General features: G+C 39.7%; 1 protein-coding gene across 7 annotated transcripts in view; it reads right to left on the bottom strand.

The window, feature by feature from the left end:
* LINGO2 (leucine rich repeat and Ig domain containing 2) overlaps positions 1-18,059 on the bottom strand; it is a 1,932,610-nt gene that overhangs the window by 218,607 nt on the left and 1,695,944 nt on the right. For 3 of the 7 annotated variants that reach the window (XM_077249262.1, XM_077249259.1, XM_077249264.1), the window contains one exon: positions 6,607-6,656. The exons of 2 other annotated variants lie outside the window; for them this stretch is intronic. The gene's annotated coding sequence lies outside the window, so the exon portion shown is untranslated. The remainder of the gene's footprint in view (positions 1-6,606; positions 6,657-18,059) is intronic. 2 more of the 7 variants (XM_077249261.1, XM_077249258.1) reach the window with 1 other exon arrangement.

Here is an 18,059-nt window from a genome sequence, read left to right as displayed (position 1 = left end):
AAGCATGGACACTTTGTGTACCTTCCTTGCTGCCCAAGAAGCAAAGAAAGAACTTTCAGATCATCACATATTTACCATCCTTTATCCTTGTAGCTAAGTTTTTTGAGAATAAAGTCTAAATTTGAATAGCTTTCCTTCAAGTGCACTGAATGCCCTTGAGGCACTGAAGCTTACTTGCTGCCATTGTGCAGTAGCATAGCTTTCAGGGATTTTTTTTGGATGAATTAATAAAGAATCTCCACACTCTCATATATTACTCAAAGTTACATTTTTTCCATCAGCCCAAGAAAATCACTGGAATGCATTAGGAATCCGTCTGGAGAAAAGTATGGAATTAATTCCTTTTCTGTAGCATGATAAACAGGTACCAGGAGTTAGCAAGTTCTTTTCCTTTATTCTTTTTTTTATTTTAAAAGTTTTGCAGAATGCTTAGGAAGATCAAAATGCCTGACTAAATAATTTAATTTGAGCTGTGAAAAAAGCTGTGGCTCTTTGGGACTAGTGTCAAAGTCTTCATTAGAATCCTGCTCTTCATGTTCTGAATCTTCTGAATCAGGTGTATCTTCATGTTTCTCCAGAGGTGAATGGACAGGTATTCCTGGACTGTGAGGCACAGGGCAAATTGCTGACGGGAGGTCCAGGTGTATAATTTCCTTATTTGTAAGGTTGAATTCCTCCATATTACATCTACAAAACAGCAGTCATCACTATGATTTTGCGGTTCGGTCCAGATCATAGGGACGCCAAAACAAAAGCTTTCTTTCTTCCCGTTAGACCACTGTCGTAGTTCTTTTACACAAACAGAACACACTACATGTGGAGCCCATGACTTGTCCTGCTGATGTAGTTTTACAAAAAAATAAGCATAATACGCTTTGCTAACGAAGTCTGTAATTTTCCTTTGTTGTTTCTTCACTACAGAGCAACCACAAATGTAGCAAAAGTTGTCGGATGAATTACAACACCGTCATGTAGCTATTTTGATCAAGTTGTTAGAAACAGAAGATTAATCAACTATAACAATTAAATACTGAAGATAATTGTGGTAGGTGAACCTCCACAGTCATATGAACTCTGTCTTATAGAAAATCTGCCTTTGTTCCAAATAGCAACCGATCACAGTGCAGTTTTGAGTTCTTAAACTGCTGAGGTAAAATGAAAGCTGTGCCCTAACTAGTTGCTATGCACACCACCACACTGTTATGAATGGTGACTAAAAAAAAAGCTGTCTTTACTGCCCATAATAACCAATCACAGAGCAGCTTTAATTTCTTATGCTGCTGAGGTAAAATTAAAGATATGCTATGATTGGATGCTATGAACACCACCACACTCTTTGGAAGCTGAGTTAAGAAAATATTTTCTGCCCCCAGCAGTCAATCACAGAACAGCATCCATTGAATTCTTACCAATGTAATGACACCAAAATCATCCACCAATGGTCACGCAACGGTGTCTTAGTATGGTACAAGAAAAAGGCTATGGAGTCACTATTTCTGAAAAAACAGTACACAATGACATTTTGTTGATATTTTTACTGAGTTCAGAGACAGAAATTACATTAAAAACCACCTCTTACTTTTCGAACAATTTTAGCCTTGCAAAAAATGTTATTAGGAAACGAGTGTTATTATGGGCTAGTATAAATTAACATTAGGTCTGTGTTCACATGATGCTGCCACACTGTTTTTTACTGCAAAAAATGCATTTGGTGGCCACAAGTGAATGCAGCCTTAACACTGAGATTCCAAACCATGACTACCTGTTAATAGCTCGTCTTAAATTGAAAAGGAGTAAGGTCTATGTCAAATATTAGTGATTTTTCTCATAAGCAAACAGTCTGATTTTCATCAGTGTTTTAGAAACGATTTTCATCAGTATACGATCAATGTGTCAGGTTTAACAATCAGTGATTTTCTCATATGAAAAAAAAAATGTTTCAAACTGTTTCCTCCTGTTAAAGGGAACCTGTCACCGGAATTTGGCGGGACCAGTTTTGGGTCATATGGGCGGGGTTTTTGGGTGTTTGATTCACCCTTTCCTTACCCCCTGGCTGCATGCCGGCCGCAATATTGCCTTGCACAGGCATGTACTACGGAGGACAGAGAATGAACTTCAATCCAATATTGCAGCCGGCATGCAGCCAGGGGGTAAGGAAAGGGTGAATCAAACACCCGAAAACCCCGCCCATATGACCCAAAACTGGTCCCGCCAAATTCAGGTGACAGGTTCCCTTTAAAAAAAATACAGCACACAGATTGGACATGAATGGCAATGTGTGCTGTCAGAGATTTTATATGGAACCATAGACTTTTGTACCTCATGCAATTTTGGTCCATGACCTGGATCTAAATGGATATGTCTCCATGATATTTTGAGAACATATGGTCTGCAAAAAGACACAAACTTGTGAACAACTCCATAAGTATACAACACGTATGTGATCCACGGATATCTGAATGAGGCCAATCTTAAACACGCACTGTTAATGCTCTCGAATGAGATTATACAACTGTAAGCAGATCATGTGAATCCTACATAGCACAACTCTTTTAGGGTATGTTCACATGGCGCCTTTTTCCAGCAGTCAGAATTGCCTGTTTTTCAAACAGAAAATGTCCAAGAAAAGTAATTTTCTCTTGAGTTTTGTAAACCTGAAATGTCTTTTGCTAGCATTTTTAGTGTGTATTTTTTTCACATTTTTTTTGGGGGGGCTGGTGTTTTCTTTTTCCGAGATTTATTTTAGCCTTCCTATTGTCTTTAATTATAAAATATTGAGCATCAACCTAATGGAAAGTGCCCAAAGAATGATTTGCTCACTTTTTAGCGCTTAGAAGCCTGAATCGTTTTTTAGAGGAATTTTTTAAAGTATTTTTGGGGTGTTTTTCTGCACAAAAATGGCAGAAAAAGACAAAATGTTAACCTACCCTTATGGCTTGTTCCAATGCTTTGTATCTGTTGTGGATTATCCAGATTAAGGGACCGACAATCAACAGCAGGTTACACTGATAGCAAAGCAAGTGCAGTTTCAGAAATGCAATTTACACACTGCGGATATTATTTTATGCTGCAGATTTCTGCAAATTTCACCTGTAGTGATACAAGAGCGGGGGAGGAATCCTTAGTAAATCTGCAGAAAAATATACAACATTATCTATGAGTAATACATGAGGATTTTGTTGCAGATCCGCAACAAAATCTCCTACCGTATCTGTACACATTTTTTTCCATTGTGTGAATATGCCCTTATAGAAAACATTTTAAGGATGCACATTACAGCGGAGCTGAACACTACTTATCCAAAGTTCAAACATCATCAAAACAGTACAGAACTCCAAAGATGTTGATTGACATTATATGCGACTGTATATGTAGCATACAGATGAACAGTTCTGTCCTCCTCTAGTGGCCAGTACCCCTGTAAATGAAATTCCATGATCCAAGTTTCCAAAAAAATCCCAAATGCTGCGTTTGTTACATAAAACAGAAAATCCTTTTATTCAAGTCTTAACTGCTGCAGATATAATATAAAAACATGTTTAGATTAAGTTCTTAAGTGTTTAACACTTTTTTTGTTGTCACAGTAATGTTCGCTTCAATAAGCTGTCGCTAAAAATACCATGTCCCGGAGGTAAGCAGCAATATTTAGCATGCTTTTCTTAACATATCAATGGAAAGATGAAGTCAAATTTCCACTGTAAATATCTACAAGTCCCTGCCCTGGGATGACATCAGATTAGCTTGGATATCTGCTTTGTTTTAATACACTTAGAATATGTATCATTTAACATGCTAGAAGTATAGTTATATGTACAGATTTGTCCGCTCCTAACTATCCTGTAATTGAACAATTGGTCAAAATATACATTCAATACAATATCTTGAGATGCCGGCAAAATCCTTGCTAGGTCACCAAGCACACATCACAACTGCTTGGCGGTCACATATTGACATAAGCATAAGCATCTCCTAACAAAGTTTGGTAAAATCATGTTGGTGATCTCAAGCCATTCATCTCTGAATATTGAGCCAAGAAGAAAGATCAAGAAGGACATGTCATGTCTGCATAGGGTTGTTCGATTGACCTATGTGTTAACTTGGATGCCATTGAGTTATCAAACCAATTGGACAGTGAAGGATGAGCAAAATGGAATGCTGAAGGAAGTTCTGCTATCTTAACTTATCTCAAAATTTAGATTTACCTTTTAGGACACACATCAAAGTCCAGTATATCAAAATATAGAAAGAAATGAGCCCGTATGGTAAAAAAATCAAAATGCCTGAATTGCAGTATTTTGGTCACCACTGCACTTTGAAATAAAATGTTCCTCATTATTGAATGCAATTTAGGCTGCAAAAGAGGTTATAAAAATTATAATAAACTAGATGTGACTTCTCCTCCGGGTCCAAACTGGTTCCTTCTAGATTGCTCTACCAGAAGCTTAATCATACATCATAAATTTACAAACATGCAAGAAGCCCATGACCAAGCACTGTAAATTTATAGTGCATGGATGTCATCAAGTTAAAACCATGAATTTTACATCCCAAATATCTACATATTTTAAAAATTCTCAATTAATAGGTAAAATCTGTGTCAGTGAATACAGATTTTTCATTACTGAGATAGGAGATGGCAGTTGGTGTTTATAAGATTCTATGTAGAAGAGACAGGGAGGAGTCTGGTAGAGCTCGGCCTCTTGCTCCTCCCACCTCCTCCTCCTTATCTTATCAGTATCATCTGCCATCTCCTATCTGAGTAATGAAAAATCTTCACTGAACACATATTTTACACATGATTTGAGAATTTTGAAAATAAATGATCAGTCCCGGTGGAGAAAGAAGCAGATTTCGCTGATAGAATATATTACAAAGTTGCTTATTTCCATGTGCACTACTGAATTCTAAAACAAAAATTAAAACAACAGCTTCTCTTTAAGTAGATGTTAAGGATGCTGCCAATCCCAGTTTGGCATCTGGTCTAGTAGCATGAGACTCTGCCGAGCTGTGATTGTCACTGTCTGGGAGTCAGGTATGAAAACCCAAGCACCCAGAGAAGCCAGTTGTGCTGCAAAGCAGAGATTTCACATACTGTGCTCTAGGAGAAACAAATATTAGTATCTCTGCAATGGAGCATCACAGAAGACAATGTTAAAGAGCAACAGAATCAGGGGAGCTCATGGATTTCTACACAGGATTTAACACATTTTTTGAGCAAGTGGGAGGTTCTCTTTAAATGAAATATACAATCAACTCTTAGTAATATTTCTTCTAAGAAAGCATTCTTCTCTGTCATTCAGGAACTGTCCTTAGTCCTGAACACTTTTTAAGTCACATTTCTTTATGTGCAATCCTGCATAATATATATTATTTATATGATTTAGTTATTGCAGTCTTTACAAACAATGGAAGAGTATCTCTATGAATGATGGAGTAATATTGATGAAACAATGTAGCATGAAAGACAGAATTTTGGTTAGAGGACTACAGAACAAAGTGCTACCTTCCATGCAAAGATGAGGCAGAAGCTGACTCTGCTCCGTGCAACCTGTGATATCTTTTAGATGGTGGATTTCTCCTTAATTAGATTATGAATATTAAATTACTATTAATATTTGTATCCATAAATAGGCCACATGCTGACAACTTTTTCCTTAATTAAACTAATGGGCTTCTGGCTTGTACACAGAACGGCAGAAATAAAGACCTCATGAATGCTGTACGATGCTAAATTATATAAAGCATGAGTCACTAGTGACAATCTAGGTGAGAAATAAATAATCCATTGTATTTTCCTCTGCTCTGTACAATCCAGACACCTCTAGTAATTAAAACATTTGCATATTTGCAACAAAAAAGAAGATACAGATTTTAGTAATGACCCAGGCTGTGCAAAATCAGCAGGCTGCAATCATTTGTTCTACTGTTTAACAGCCCCGCTGCATGAACATCATTGTTTATTGTTGCTTAAAGGCAGGAGTCATTTTACATAATACGCAGCTTTTTACACTCAATTACTTCTGTGCTTTAGGGTGATGAGAATAATAATTTGGCCGCTTGTACCCATACAATAACTTACTTTCTCCCTTTTATTTTTCTACTTGCTTAATGCTCCTTTCACTTGAAGACAATGGGTGGGCAGTATGGCTTTGTGGTCTTCTTTTAAATGTTGATGTCAAAACATTTAAGAAAGAGTTAGCATTATAGAGTTAAGACAAATTAAAAATGTCAAAAATTGCCCAAAAATGTCAGACAGCAGCGGAAAGAAGCTTCAATTTAATAGCTGACACGCACAGTATTTTGCTTAAAAAAGAAAGAAATTACGTTATTTACACTTTAAGTAAGTGATCCCATTATATACATAAAATTAATCAAAAATCAACCCAGATCCTTTCAGATCTATATGCTGTGATGATGCTATGTGCCATGACGAGTTTTAATATAGCTATCCGATTACAGAATTGTTACTTCAAATATAATGTAGCTGTTTAATGTGCCCACTGGGAAACAGAGTTGGCAACTATTTCTATTCATTTTACATGAGAAAACACAGTAAAAACTTGTTCTGTTATTCTCCTAGATATTAAATTGAATGGCATGTTTTACCTGTAGATCCTCCCTTTTCTTGGGACTTTGGTCTGGGTCTTGGTACTCTGCTGAGAAAAATATAATGAGTAAAATGGTTGCAAGTAGAGTTGATCGAATCGATTCAATGCAAATTGAATTTAAATCAAATTTCCTGAAAGTCGCAGTCTGAACAATGTGCGATTCGATTTTTGTGAATTGCTAAAAAACAGCTGTCACCATTTTACACATTGTATGATTGTATCAGTCAGGCAATGACTATGTAAGAAATACTTTTCAGCTGTTTGAGATCTCTTGCTCGTTATCTACTGCTGACCACTCTCTCACCAGTTTTGTTTTCTCTGATTCTGAACTCTCTCTTCCTGGTCTCGCATTACCTGCTTCTGATCTCTCACTTCCCCCGGAACTTTATTCCCTGCTGTTGAACTCTCTCTAGCCAGTCTTGTATTTCCTGCTGCGGCTGCTGAACTCTCTCTCCCCGGTCTTGTGTTCGCTGCTGCTGCTGAACTCTCTCTAGCCAGTCTTGTGTTTCGTGTTGCTGCTGAACTCTCTCCCCGGTCTTTTCTACCCTGCTGCTGCTGAACTCTCTATAGCCATTCTTGTGTTTCCTGCTGCTGCTGAACTCTCTCTCCTCGGTCTTGTGTTCCCTGCTGCTGCTGAACTCTCTCTCCCCGGTCTTGTGTTCCCTGCTGCTGCTGAACTCTCTTTAGCCAGTCTTGTGTTTCCTGCTGCTGCTGAACTCTCTCTCCCCGCTCTTGTGTTCCCTGCTGCTGAACTCTCTCTCCCCGGTCTTGTGTTCCCTGCTGCTGCTGAACTCTCTCTAGCCAGTCTTGTGTTTCCTGCTGCTGCTGAACTCTCTCTCCCCGGTCTTGTGTTCCCTGCTGCTGCTGAACTCTCTGTCCCCGGTCTTGTGTTCCCTGTTGCTGCTGAACTCTCTCTACTAGCCAGTCTTGTGTTTCCTGCTGCTGCTGAACTCTCTCACCCCGGTCTTTTGTTCCCTGCTGCTGCAGAACTCTCTTTAGCCAGTGTTGTGTTCCCTGATGCTGCTGAACTCTCTCTAGCCAGTCTTGTGTTTCCTGCTGCTGCTGAACTCTTTCTCCCCGGTCTTGTGTTCCCTGCTGCTGCTGAACTCTCTCTCCCCGGTCTTGTGTTCCCTGCTGCTGCTGAACTCTCTCTAGCCAGTCTTGTGTTTCCTGCTGCTGCTGAACTCTCTCTCCCCGGTCTTGTGTTCCCTGCTGCTGCTGAACTCTCTCTCCCCAGTCTTGTGTTCCCTGCTGCTGCTGAACTCTCTCTAGCCAGTCTTGTGTTTCCTGCTGCTGCTGAACTCTCTCTCCCCGGTCTTGTGTTCCCTGCTGCTGCTGAACTCTCTCTCCCCGGTCTTGCGTTCCCTGCTGCTGCTGAACTCTCTCTAGCCAGTCTTGTGTTCCCTGTTGCTGCTGAACTCTCTCTACTAGCCAGTCTTGTGTTTCCTGATGCTGCTGAACTCTCTGACCCCGGTCTTGTGTTCCCTGCTGCTGCTGAACTCTCTTTAGCCAGTCTTGTATTTCCTGCTGCTGCTGAACTCTCTCTCCCCGGTCTTGTGTTCCCTGCTGCTGCTGAACTCTCTCTAGCCAGTCTTGTGTTTCCTGTTGCTGCTGAACTCTCTCTCCCCAGTCTTTTGTACCCTGCTGCTGCTGAACTCTCTCTAGCTAGTCTTGAGTTCCCTGCTGCTGCTGTTGAACTCTCTCTAGCCAGTCTTGTGTTCCCTGCTGCTGCTAAACTCTTTCTTTCCACCATTTCATGTTTCCTGCTGCAGGACATCTAATAATCATTGTGTACTGCTATTCAGTTCACCAGTTGAAAGTCAATTCTACATAAAAAACTGCAACAAATGGAAAAAGAGGTCACATGTCAAAATAATTACTGATTATCTTGAATCACTAGTATGACTCTTTGACCTTTCATTTACAAATTACTCAGGCCTATTAACCACATAAAAAAGCAACATACTCTACTAGGAAAGACAAAGTATTAGCCACATAAATTTACTACAATCGGACAACCTGCAATTGACAACAAATTTAGTCAGGAAAATATTTACCAAACCTGACGAACTTGAATTTCAAAACGTTCGAGCATCTCTGGTTGCAAATAGTTATGGCCATGTTGTCATCTAGCTGTTTAAGTATAAATCATATGAGTGAAAGACTAAAGGTGGCAGGCATCTGTTGTCCTTCTGCAGTTTGGCCACTAGTGGGTGGCATTATTCACACTGAGAAATTGTGCTGCGAACTGCAGAAGCCCTCTTGTTTAGGGTTGAGCGACTTTTATTTTTGTAGGATCGGGTCGAGTTTCACGAAACCCGACTTTCTCAAAAGTCGGGTCGAGCGAAATCAGCTGATCCTACAAAAAAGTCGGGGTCGGGGTCGGCCGAAACACGAAACCCAATGCAGTTCAATGGGATACTATGGTTCCCAGGGTCTGAAGGAGAGGAAACTCTCCTTCAGGCCCTGGGATCCATATTAATGTGTAAAATAAAGAATTAAAATAAAATATATTGATATACTCACCCGTCCGGAGGTCCCTGGACATCACCGCTGGTAACCGGCAGCCTTCTTTGCTTAAAATGAGCGCGTTCAGGGCCTTCCATGATGTCACGGCTTCTGATTGGTCGCGTGCCGCTCATGTGACCACCACGCGACCAATCACAAGCCGTGACGTAATTCTCAGGTCCTAAATTCCTCATTCTAGGAATTTAAGACCTGAGAATTACGTCACGGCTTGTGATTGGTCGCGTGAGCGGTCACATGAGCGGCACGCGACCAATCAGAAGCTGTGACATCATGGAAGGCCGTAAACGCGCTCATTTTAAGCAAAGAAGGCTGCCGGTTACCAGCGGCGATGTCCAGGGGCCTCCGGAGAGGTGAGTATATAAATATTTTTTATTTTAATTCATTATTTTACACTTAAATGTGGATTCCGATACCGATTTCCGATATCGCAAACATATCGGAACTCGGTATCGGAATTCCGATACCAGATTCAGAAGATCGCCGACCTCATGGCCGACCCCACACAAGGGTCGGGTCGGGTTTCATGAAACCCGACTTTGCCAAAAGTCGGCGACTTCTGAAAATGGCCGACCCGTTTCGCTCAATTCTACTCTTGTTTCCTGTATGGACCCACGTAAGACAACACAGAACTCTGACTCATTGGTTAAGTATTGTGTCTATCTTTTAGACTAGTTCCAGTCTCCAACTCCTTAGAACTGTCTTACCCAGACTGTTCCCACTCCTATCAAGATTGTTTCTACTATTACCAGTGCTACTTCTAAGAACTTTAACTACCTCTTGCTATGTCTCGCTCACATGACTACTAAATCTTTACACTGCAGAAATCATATCACTTGGTATAGCACAGCCAATCAAGAGGTACTATCATAGCCTGTAAGAAAATTGAAGCAAGAAATGCAGCAGCCATTTTGTGATGAATCTGGATAGTGAAAGGATGACTCAACTCACAGCTTATCAATAAAGATAGGGAAAAAAACAGAACATTGAAGAAATTGTATAGATAGTGTCTGATAACAAAGCAGTAAAGGACAGTTACTATCCATTTACTCATAGCCATATATGTTGAGGACAATTTACAACATGACTAAGGCTGCAATTGTAGTAAAGAGCACGAGACTGGTTGGTCACAGTCCAAGTCTAATGTGGTGCAGGGTGGTAGCCATGAGCATGGTACTAGTCTTTCATACCATGACATGCTACATGAAGGTGGGGGTCCTGGCTAGGTGTGAGGGTTTCGCCTATGGAGGCGCTACGCCCTTGTAGGCCGCATAATACTGAAGACTTCAGTTGGCTCTTTAAAGATCATGAAAAGTTCAATGAGGGAGACCACCAATAGTGTTGAGCATTCCGATACCACAAGTATCGGGTATCGGCCAATATTTGCGGTATCGGAATTCCGATACCGAGTTCCGATATTTTTGTGATATCGGAAATCGGAATCGGAAGTTCCCAGTGTATGGTTCCCAGGGTCTGGAGGAGAGGAGACTCTCCTTCAGGCCCTGGGATCCATATTCATGTGTAAAATAAAGAATAAAAATAAAAAATAGGGATATACTCACCCTCTGACGCGCCCTGGTTGTAACTGCTGCAACCGGCAGCCTCCGTTCCTAAGAATGAGCGAGTGAAGGACCTGCGATGACGTCGCAGCTTGTGATTGGTCGCATGACCGGTCACATGAGTGGTCATGCGACCAATCACAAGCCGCGACGTCATCGAAGGTCCTTAACTCGGCATTCTTAGGAACGGAGGCATCGCTAAGAGCAGGGGCCGCCGGAGGGGTGAGTATATCAATATTTTTTATTTTTATTCTTTATTTTATACATGAATATGGATCCCAGGGCCTGAAGGAGAGTTTCCTCTCCTTCAGACCCTGGGAACCATTCCGATATTTTGTGTCCCATAGATATGCATTGGTATCGGGTATCGGTATCGGCGAGATCCGATATTTTGCCGGTATCGGCCGATCCAATCCGATACCGATACCTTTAAATATCGGAAGGTATCGCTCAACACTAACCACCAATAAACCATAAACAGATTTTTACTGAACATTACTTTGGTAGGGATTAAGTACAATAGATAGCAGGTGCATTACTTCACTGACATTTCTTTTAAAACTTGGAGCATCTTCACACACATTCTTTTTTTGCCTTCTGTAGGCTCGCTTGATTTGGCCTCAACTAGTTCCTCTGCCTTCACCCCAACTCAGCACAGTACTACAGTTCAGTAAGCAAGAGTCCTATACTTCAACCCGCGGGTCTGAGTCCTTTTTTCCCCTTAGGGAGCTAGACTGCCACTATTGCCTTTACTTAGCTAATATGTTTGCTGATGCCTTAGAACTTCTGCCCAGGGCACTCTCTTCATCTCATGTTCCCTGATCCATCCTGGCCTGTTACCTCTCTGAGTTACAAACTCAGGGCTGCACTTCTAGGCATCCTGTCCATGGACCCATCTCCATCTGTGTCTTTTTGTCGCTTTACCTCATCTCTACTCTGGAGCTGGTTATCCAGTGTTTCAGTCTTCATTCACATCAGGGACACCCACGTCATGCGGCTCTGCTGACTAGTCAGACCTTAAGTCTGCTTCCACTGAAGGCTGAGCTCTAACTAAGTTCCTGAACAGAAAGTATCTCTGTCCTCCAACTCTGGACTAGTCCCAATCATTAACCGTAACTCTTCCTACTGTCAGTCAAAATACAATTCCATCACTAACAACGCATGTCACAATACACATTACACATTTCTATAATACACTTGTCTACAAGGGCGAACGTAGGCAGTATGTCCATCTCATTACACTAGGAGACCTCAGAGTGTTACACATATCTTGTCAGGGCAATTTGTGTACCTGTGATTCATGATGAATCAGATTTCTGGAAAAAAAGTGTTAAGATTGTGAATTTGAATTTCAAAAGATTTGCTCATCTCTATTGCTGACGGTACCCTCTAATAGAACTTTCCATCTCTGCTATCAGCTGTTATTGACAGGTCAAGGCCTTGCTGACATTTGTGACTTGGTCTCCACTTATAGCAATAGCCATGATGCTTTGATTAATCTGCTGTCTGTCAGATCCAAATTGTCACTGACAAACCCTTTTGACTTTTCAAAATTCTGTTGAGATTCCAGCAGTTTTGATTTCAATAATAATGCTGCACTCTGAGCTTTTCTCTCCATCAAAATTACTTCAATTTGTGATAGTGACCTCCTTTCTCCCAACGGGGATGACAAATGTGAAAATAAAGCTATAGTAGCATTCCATAATAATACATTAGGTGTGTTCCCTGAAATAAATGAGCAGTCTGGGTAATGAAAGACAGCACAGATTTTACTGAGAATCATTGCAACAGATATTTTGCATAAGTCAAGTTTATTGAACATAACTTGCAAGAATACAGTCAATTATATCAACAAAGTTGTTTGAAATTGCTTATAAACTTTTCAGGAATCTATAATTCAACAACTTCACATGTTTACACAGATTTGTACTCTATCGTATAATATCACGGTACCTAATGTTATTGTAAAGGATTAACAATCAAGAATCAATAAAATATTTAATAACACCATCCGTTGATGTCGTAATAGTCATTCAAAAGAAATAAAGAGATTAAGTCTAGATAGGTAAGAGGACAAACAAAGGTGGGGGGGAGAAGAAAAGGAGAAGAGAGTTGGGCAGAGGAATGGAATATATGGGGGTTATAACTGTCAAATCTCTCCATCATCTCGGCTAATGACAAATGAGGCGATAAGGGGAAATATCGTCATCACTAAGGAATATGTTATTAATCATTGAAGTAGATATGAGTATATGGGACGACAAAGAGATAAGTGGGTGGTCTAGGTTCTGGAGAGCCAAAGATCTAATTCAGGTGTCTCCCTAAATACAATCCAGGGAGCCCATGTATTATATGTTAAATCAGGATTTCCTGTAGTTTGACTTATCAGTTGTTCCATTCTGTAAATGTCATTTAGTTCTACCACAAATTCAGAGCTGGAAGGGAATTTCTCTTGCTTCCAAAATCGAGGAATTCAATTCCTAACAGCAGTAAGGAAGTGTCTGAGCAGGCCCTTCTTGAATCGAGATATTGATAAGTCACATAAGGATAACAAGGCTAATCCTACTATGGGTTGGATCTGTAAGATTGATAACTTATTATGAAGTTCAAATACAGCTCGCCATATATTTTTTATGGGGGGACAATCCCAACAGATGTGCACGTAGGAGCCTTTCTCTTTTAGGCACCTCCAACAAGTATCAGGGGTTGTTGGAAACAAAGTATGTACCATGGAGGGGCACCTATACCACCTTGACAAAATCTTATAGCTCCTCTCCTGTGATACCGCACATAATGACGACCTAAATGTGAATAAGAGAATCTTTGTTCTATCCTCAGATGACAGGGGTTTCTCCAGATCAATTTCCCATTTTGAAAAGAATGTTGGAAAGTCCTGATGGGGAGTCCATTCCATTCTGAAAGATTCTGTATAATAATGAGACAGTGTGGTCAGGTGGGTTTATTGATATACAAAGTGTTTCAAAGAGAGTTAATGGCCTACTAATGATGGTTTGTTTTGCCAATGTATTTATGAAGCTTTTCAATTGTTCATAGAAGAACCATGAGCCTGGTGGAGGCTCCTCACCCTGGTATATTTCTTGTAAAGATTTTATTCCCATTTGTTTTAAATAGTCGTGAATAATAGGTTTTGTGCTTCTACACCTACCCAAGTACATCTCTCTGTTTGACCCCGTGGGGAAAGTTGGATTGTCGTATATTGGGATTAGAGGTCCTGGGAATGTTGTGATCTGGAGGCCCTTGTTTCTATTTTTGGCAAAGGATACCAAGTTTCTAGTTAGAAAAGGTAAAGGTGTATTTTTCCTTTCCTCTTTTTTCAAGGGCTAAAGGACTATCTGAGGATCATGACCTATAAGATCGTTTTCCAGGTTAACCCATTTCTTGTTGTTTCTGCTATGATACAAGTCTAGGATACATGTTCCTATTGAAGCATAGCTATAGATCGTGAAATCTGGGAGGCCCAGACCACCTGCTTGTTTGGATCTACTTAATAATAAATACGAGATGTGAGCTCGGTTGTGAAACCAGACAAATCGGGTGATCGCTTGTTTGAGGCGAGAAAAGAAGGAAGCTGGCAAGTATAGAGATATTGTTTGAAAGTAATATAGGAGACATTGTAAGAGGTCCATTTTAATTACATTGATCCTACCTAACCACGACAACTGGAGTTTATGCCACCTCTCTAAGTCAGATTCGGCTTTTTGTAGGGCTATTTTAAAGTTTGCATCGTATAGTTGAGATGTTTTAGCTGTAATTTTAATACCTAGGTAAGTGAGAGAATCAAAATGCCATTTATATGGGAAGGCTGTTCTCAATTTATTCACCAAGGGTAGTTGTACTGATATATTTAGAATTTCCGATTTGTGGGAGTTCATTTTAAAATTACTTAGGAGGCCAAATTTGTGTTATTCCGAAATAATGTTAGGTAGACTCGTAGTTGGAGATGTGATGTATAAGAGAATGTCATCTGCGAAGAGAGCTTAGACTAGAGAGAGCTAGTTTATGTTCCTCTGAACTTAATTTTATTCCCTTGATTGAAGAATTACTCCGTATTGCTGTGCTCAGATGCTCCATCGTTAGTATATACAAAAGGGGGTAAAGTGGGCACCCCTGTCTTGTACCGTTTCTGACAGGGAATATGCCCGAGAGTGCCCCATTGATCTTGACCTGGGCACTGGGGGAAGTGTACAAGACGGTAATCCTATGCAACATGTTCTCCCTCAGACCGATTCCCTCCAGAGTCTGAAATTGCAACAGATATTTGCTATAGCTAATGGAGACTAGGGACTGTAATAATAATGCATGGCTCTGCAATGCATAATTTTGGAACCATTATAACGATAAAATCAGACCAAAAAAATCCATTCATGCCTATTTTCACTTAGGTTACAAAATAAATTTAATTACATCTGACTCAAAGGTGAATAAGGCATCTGTTATTTAGCATATATACACATATAAAGTTAATATACATATGTACAGTATATATATATATATATATATATATATATATATATATATATATATATATATATATATATACTTCCTAGACCATGAACCGCTACTACTCTTTGGAACTTAGTGCATTTTCTATTGCAACTGAAAATGTCTTCCTGTCTTTTTTCTTAATACGCTGCCAAGGCCTTTCTCTGTGATAACTGCAATTCTACTGATCATCCCTCAACGATTGATCAACTAATGATGATAAAGCTCAAGGTGAAGAACAGAAGAGATTCTGGCCATCCATGATTTAGCCTCAAACCTGAATTTGTTTGCTGTTCCTTTAATGTTCATCTATTTCGCTATAGTTTAGATGTATATACAACAAATTACCTAAGGAAGAAAGATCTCTGTGGCATGCTATGGGGCAAATTAAGAACTGTAAAAGCAATAGAGCTGTCTACTGAGATCCTATAAGGCAGGTTAAACAATAAAGGTAATTGTATTTTACGAATTATACAACTAAATAATCTGTTACATTCACATCTTCCTTTTCCTATAAATATAGTCTCACTACTAACTTCTGATTAAGTTTAGATCTATTTTAGACATTCCAAGAGTTTTTTGTTAATGGTAAATTTGAATTTTGAATTTTATTGCAAACACTGCCAAACCGATAACCTTCCTCCTAGGAATATTTGGAACATTAGATCCACCACTCGACCATTATTTTCGACCCATAATAAAGATATTACAATTTGGCAGCATTTTGATATCTAACTTAGCCTTAAATTAAGATTTTAAGAAAAGTTATTAATAATTATATCTTTAGAATAAGATAAATAGATAAACAATAATTGTAAATGAATGCCTTCTAGAATATAATACTGGAAATGCCATGTGTCACAATTTTCTACCCAGTAAAGGGTTATTTTGGTATCAAGCTGTACTGAAAGGACAAGCTCCTATACAAAGTTGATTGGCTACCAAGGCACAAAAAGCAGCTGACTGTGGTACTTTTGTCACTGCGCTGCTGTTGAGTATAAATGAGATGGCTCCTAGGGTATAACTGCAGAATAAGAAACGGCAGGGAAGTGGAATCTGTTACACAATTTAAGAAGCTACTTCATTTTACAAGCTGGAACAGACAGATAAATTGCAATGTTTTGCTTGGTAAAAGCAAGGAGCTGAGGTTTGTTAATTGGTATGTGATTTAGACAAGCATTTGACAAGGTTGAAACTTGAAAGAATTGGCCTATGTGGCATGTATTGATACAGAAAATATATCCAAACCAGTTGTATAAGGAAGGAAATGAAAAAGGCGTATTCATTAAGCTCTGATCTTAACACACAACTAAATTGTAAGAGTGTGTGAGAACTTTTTATATGTATTATAAAATAGGAGGAAGGTCCAACTTTGAAGAAACTTTTGACTTCCAACTTCCCATCACACATCACAACAGCATTGGATAAGACATCGGAGCCAGTGGTGTGTCAGCCTAAGTGTATCTCACAATCACCACTATCACTCTGTGAACGGAGTCTGTGTCTTTAGTAAAGTTGGATGCACACACATTAGATAAAACTGGATTTTGATAGGATCAACCATTATAGGATAACTCACACCCCCATGTTCTCGATCTAATGTTTAAAGAGCAGACATTTTGTGACAAAGTGGTGCTGAAAGTGCCTACTACTTCCCAGACCATGAGCATTGTGTTGGCACACTCACTACTCGTTTGATATGAGTTCAATCTCTTTGTATAGATTTAAATGAAGGATTAATTTAACATGCATAGGAAACTCAATTTAAATGGGATTTTCTTTTACATGTCTTATAAATATAGTTTAACATTTTTAAGGTGTAGAACTTATTGGAAGTGTCATGGTTTGTATCACAAAGTAGCAAGAATAACTTTGCTATGTTGGATAAGTCCAAGTGGGACAAAATAATAAATATTGTCAATGTAAAAAAATGGCACCAACTTATAATACAGATAATACCATGCATCAAACAGCTCTGCCTCAGATTTCCCCAAAACAAACTTCAACTGGAAAGAAGTGAAAGCTTGAGTATTCCACAGAATAGCTGATAATTGTGTGTTCTCTGAGAAGGTCCCACTAGGAACAGGGATCATAATGCCCAGTTCTTCCTTACTTTTTCAGGTGCTGAATGGAGATGTATAGTCACATATGTATGCTACAGCTCCATTTATTGTCTATGAAATTGAGAAAGAGAGACAATTATGTGGCTTGGCTCTCTATAAGTGGCTTAAACAAATAATGGAGTGGCACATCGCTTGTGTGTTCATGCCACTGTATTCAGTTCAAACATCGGAGAGGAAGAACAGGCCATCATGATGCCCAATTTAATGATTGATTTCCCAAAATACCTTTCAGCTGTAAGGGATCTCTCGCTTTCTTGTTACCTGCTGCCAAACTCTCTTTCTATTGTCTCATTTTCGCTATTGCTGAAATTCCTACTCGGACAAGTCCTATCCTTCCCCCCACTAAAATAATAACACTTATATTCATCTCTGGAGCCGGCTCCATATCAGTGGTGTTGGCATTGGCTCTCCCAGGAATCGCGTGACATTGCTATGTCGTTCGATCCCTGCTGCCAATAAGAGCTGGCTTAACTCTCTTATCCAAGGACATAAGTGACATCCACAGAGAATGAGAGGACAGCAGCAGCTCTGTCTTCCTCCAGATGTCTTGATTTGTTTCAAGAAGAGGGGAGTGAAACCAGCACTGTTTGGCAGCAGGGATTGTGTGACATTTTTATCCCCGGGAGAGTCAGTGACGACACTACAGGAATAGCACAAGACCCGGATGTGAGTATAACAGTTAATATTTTAAGTGGGGGAAACCATAGGAATTCAGAAGGGGTTGTCTGAGTAGTGGCTTC

The sequence above is a fragment of the Ranitomeya variabilis genome, chromosome 1 (genome assembly GCF_051348905.1).
Source record: "Ranitomeya variabilis isolate aRanVar5 chromosome 1, aRanVar5.hap1, whole genome shotgun sequence".
NCBI lineage: Eukaryota > Metazoa > Chordata > Amphibia > Anura > Dendrobatidae > Ranitomeya > Ranitomeya variabilis.
Note: the sequence above shows the minus strand (reverse complement) of the source record. Positions and strands in the feature narration are given on the sequence as shown.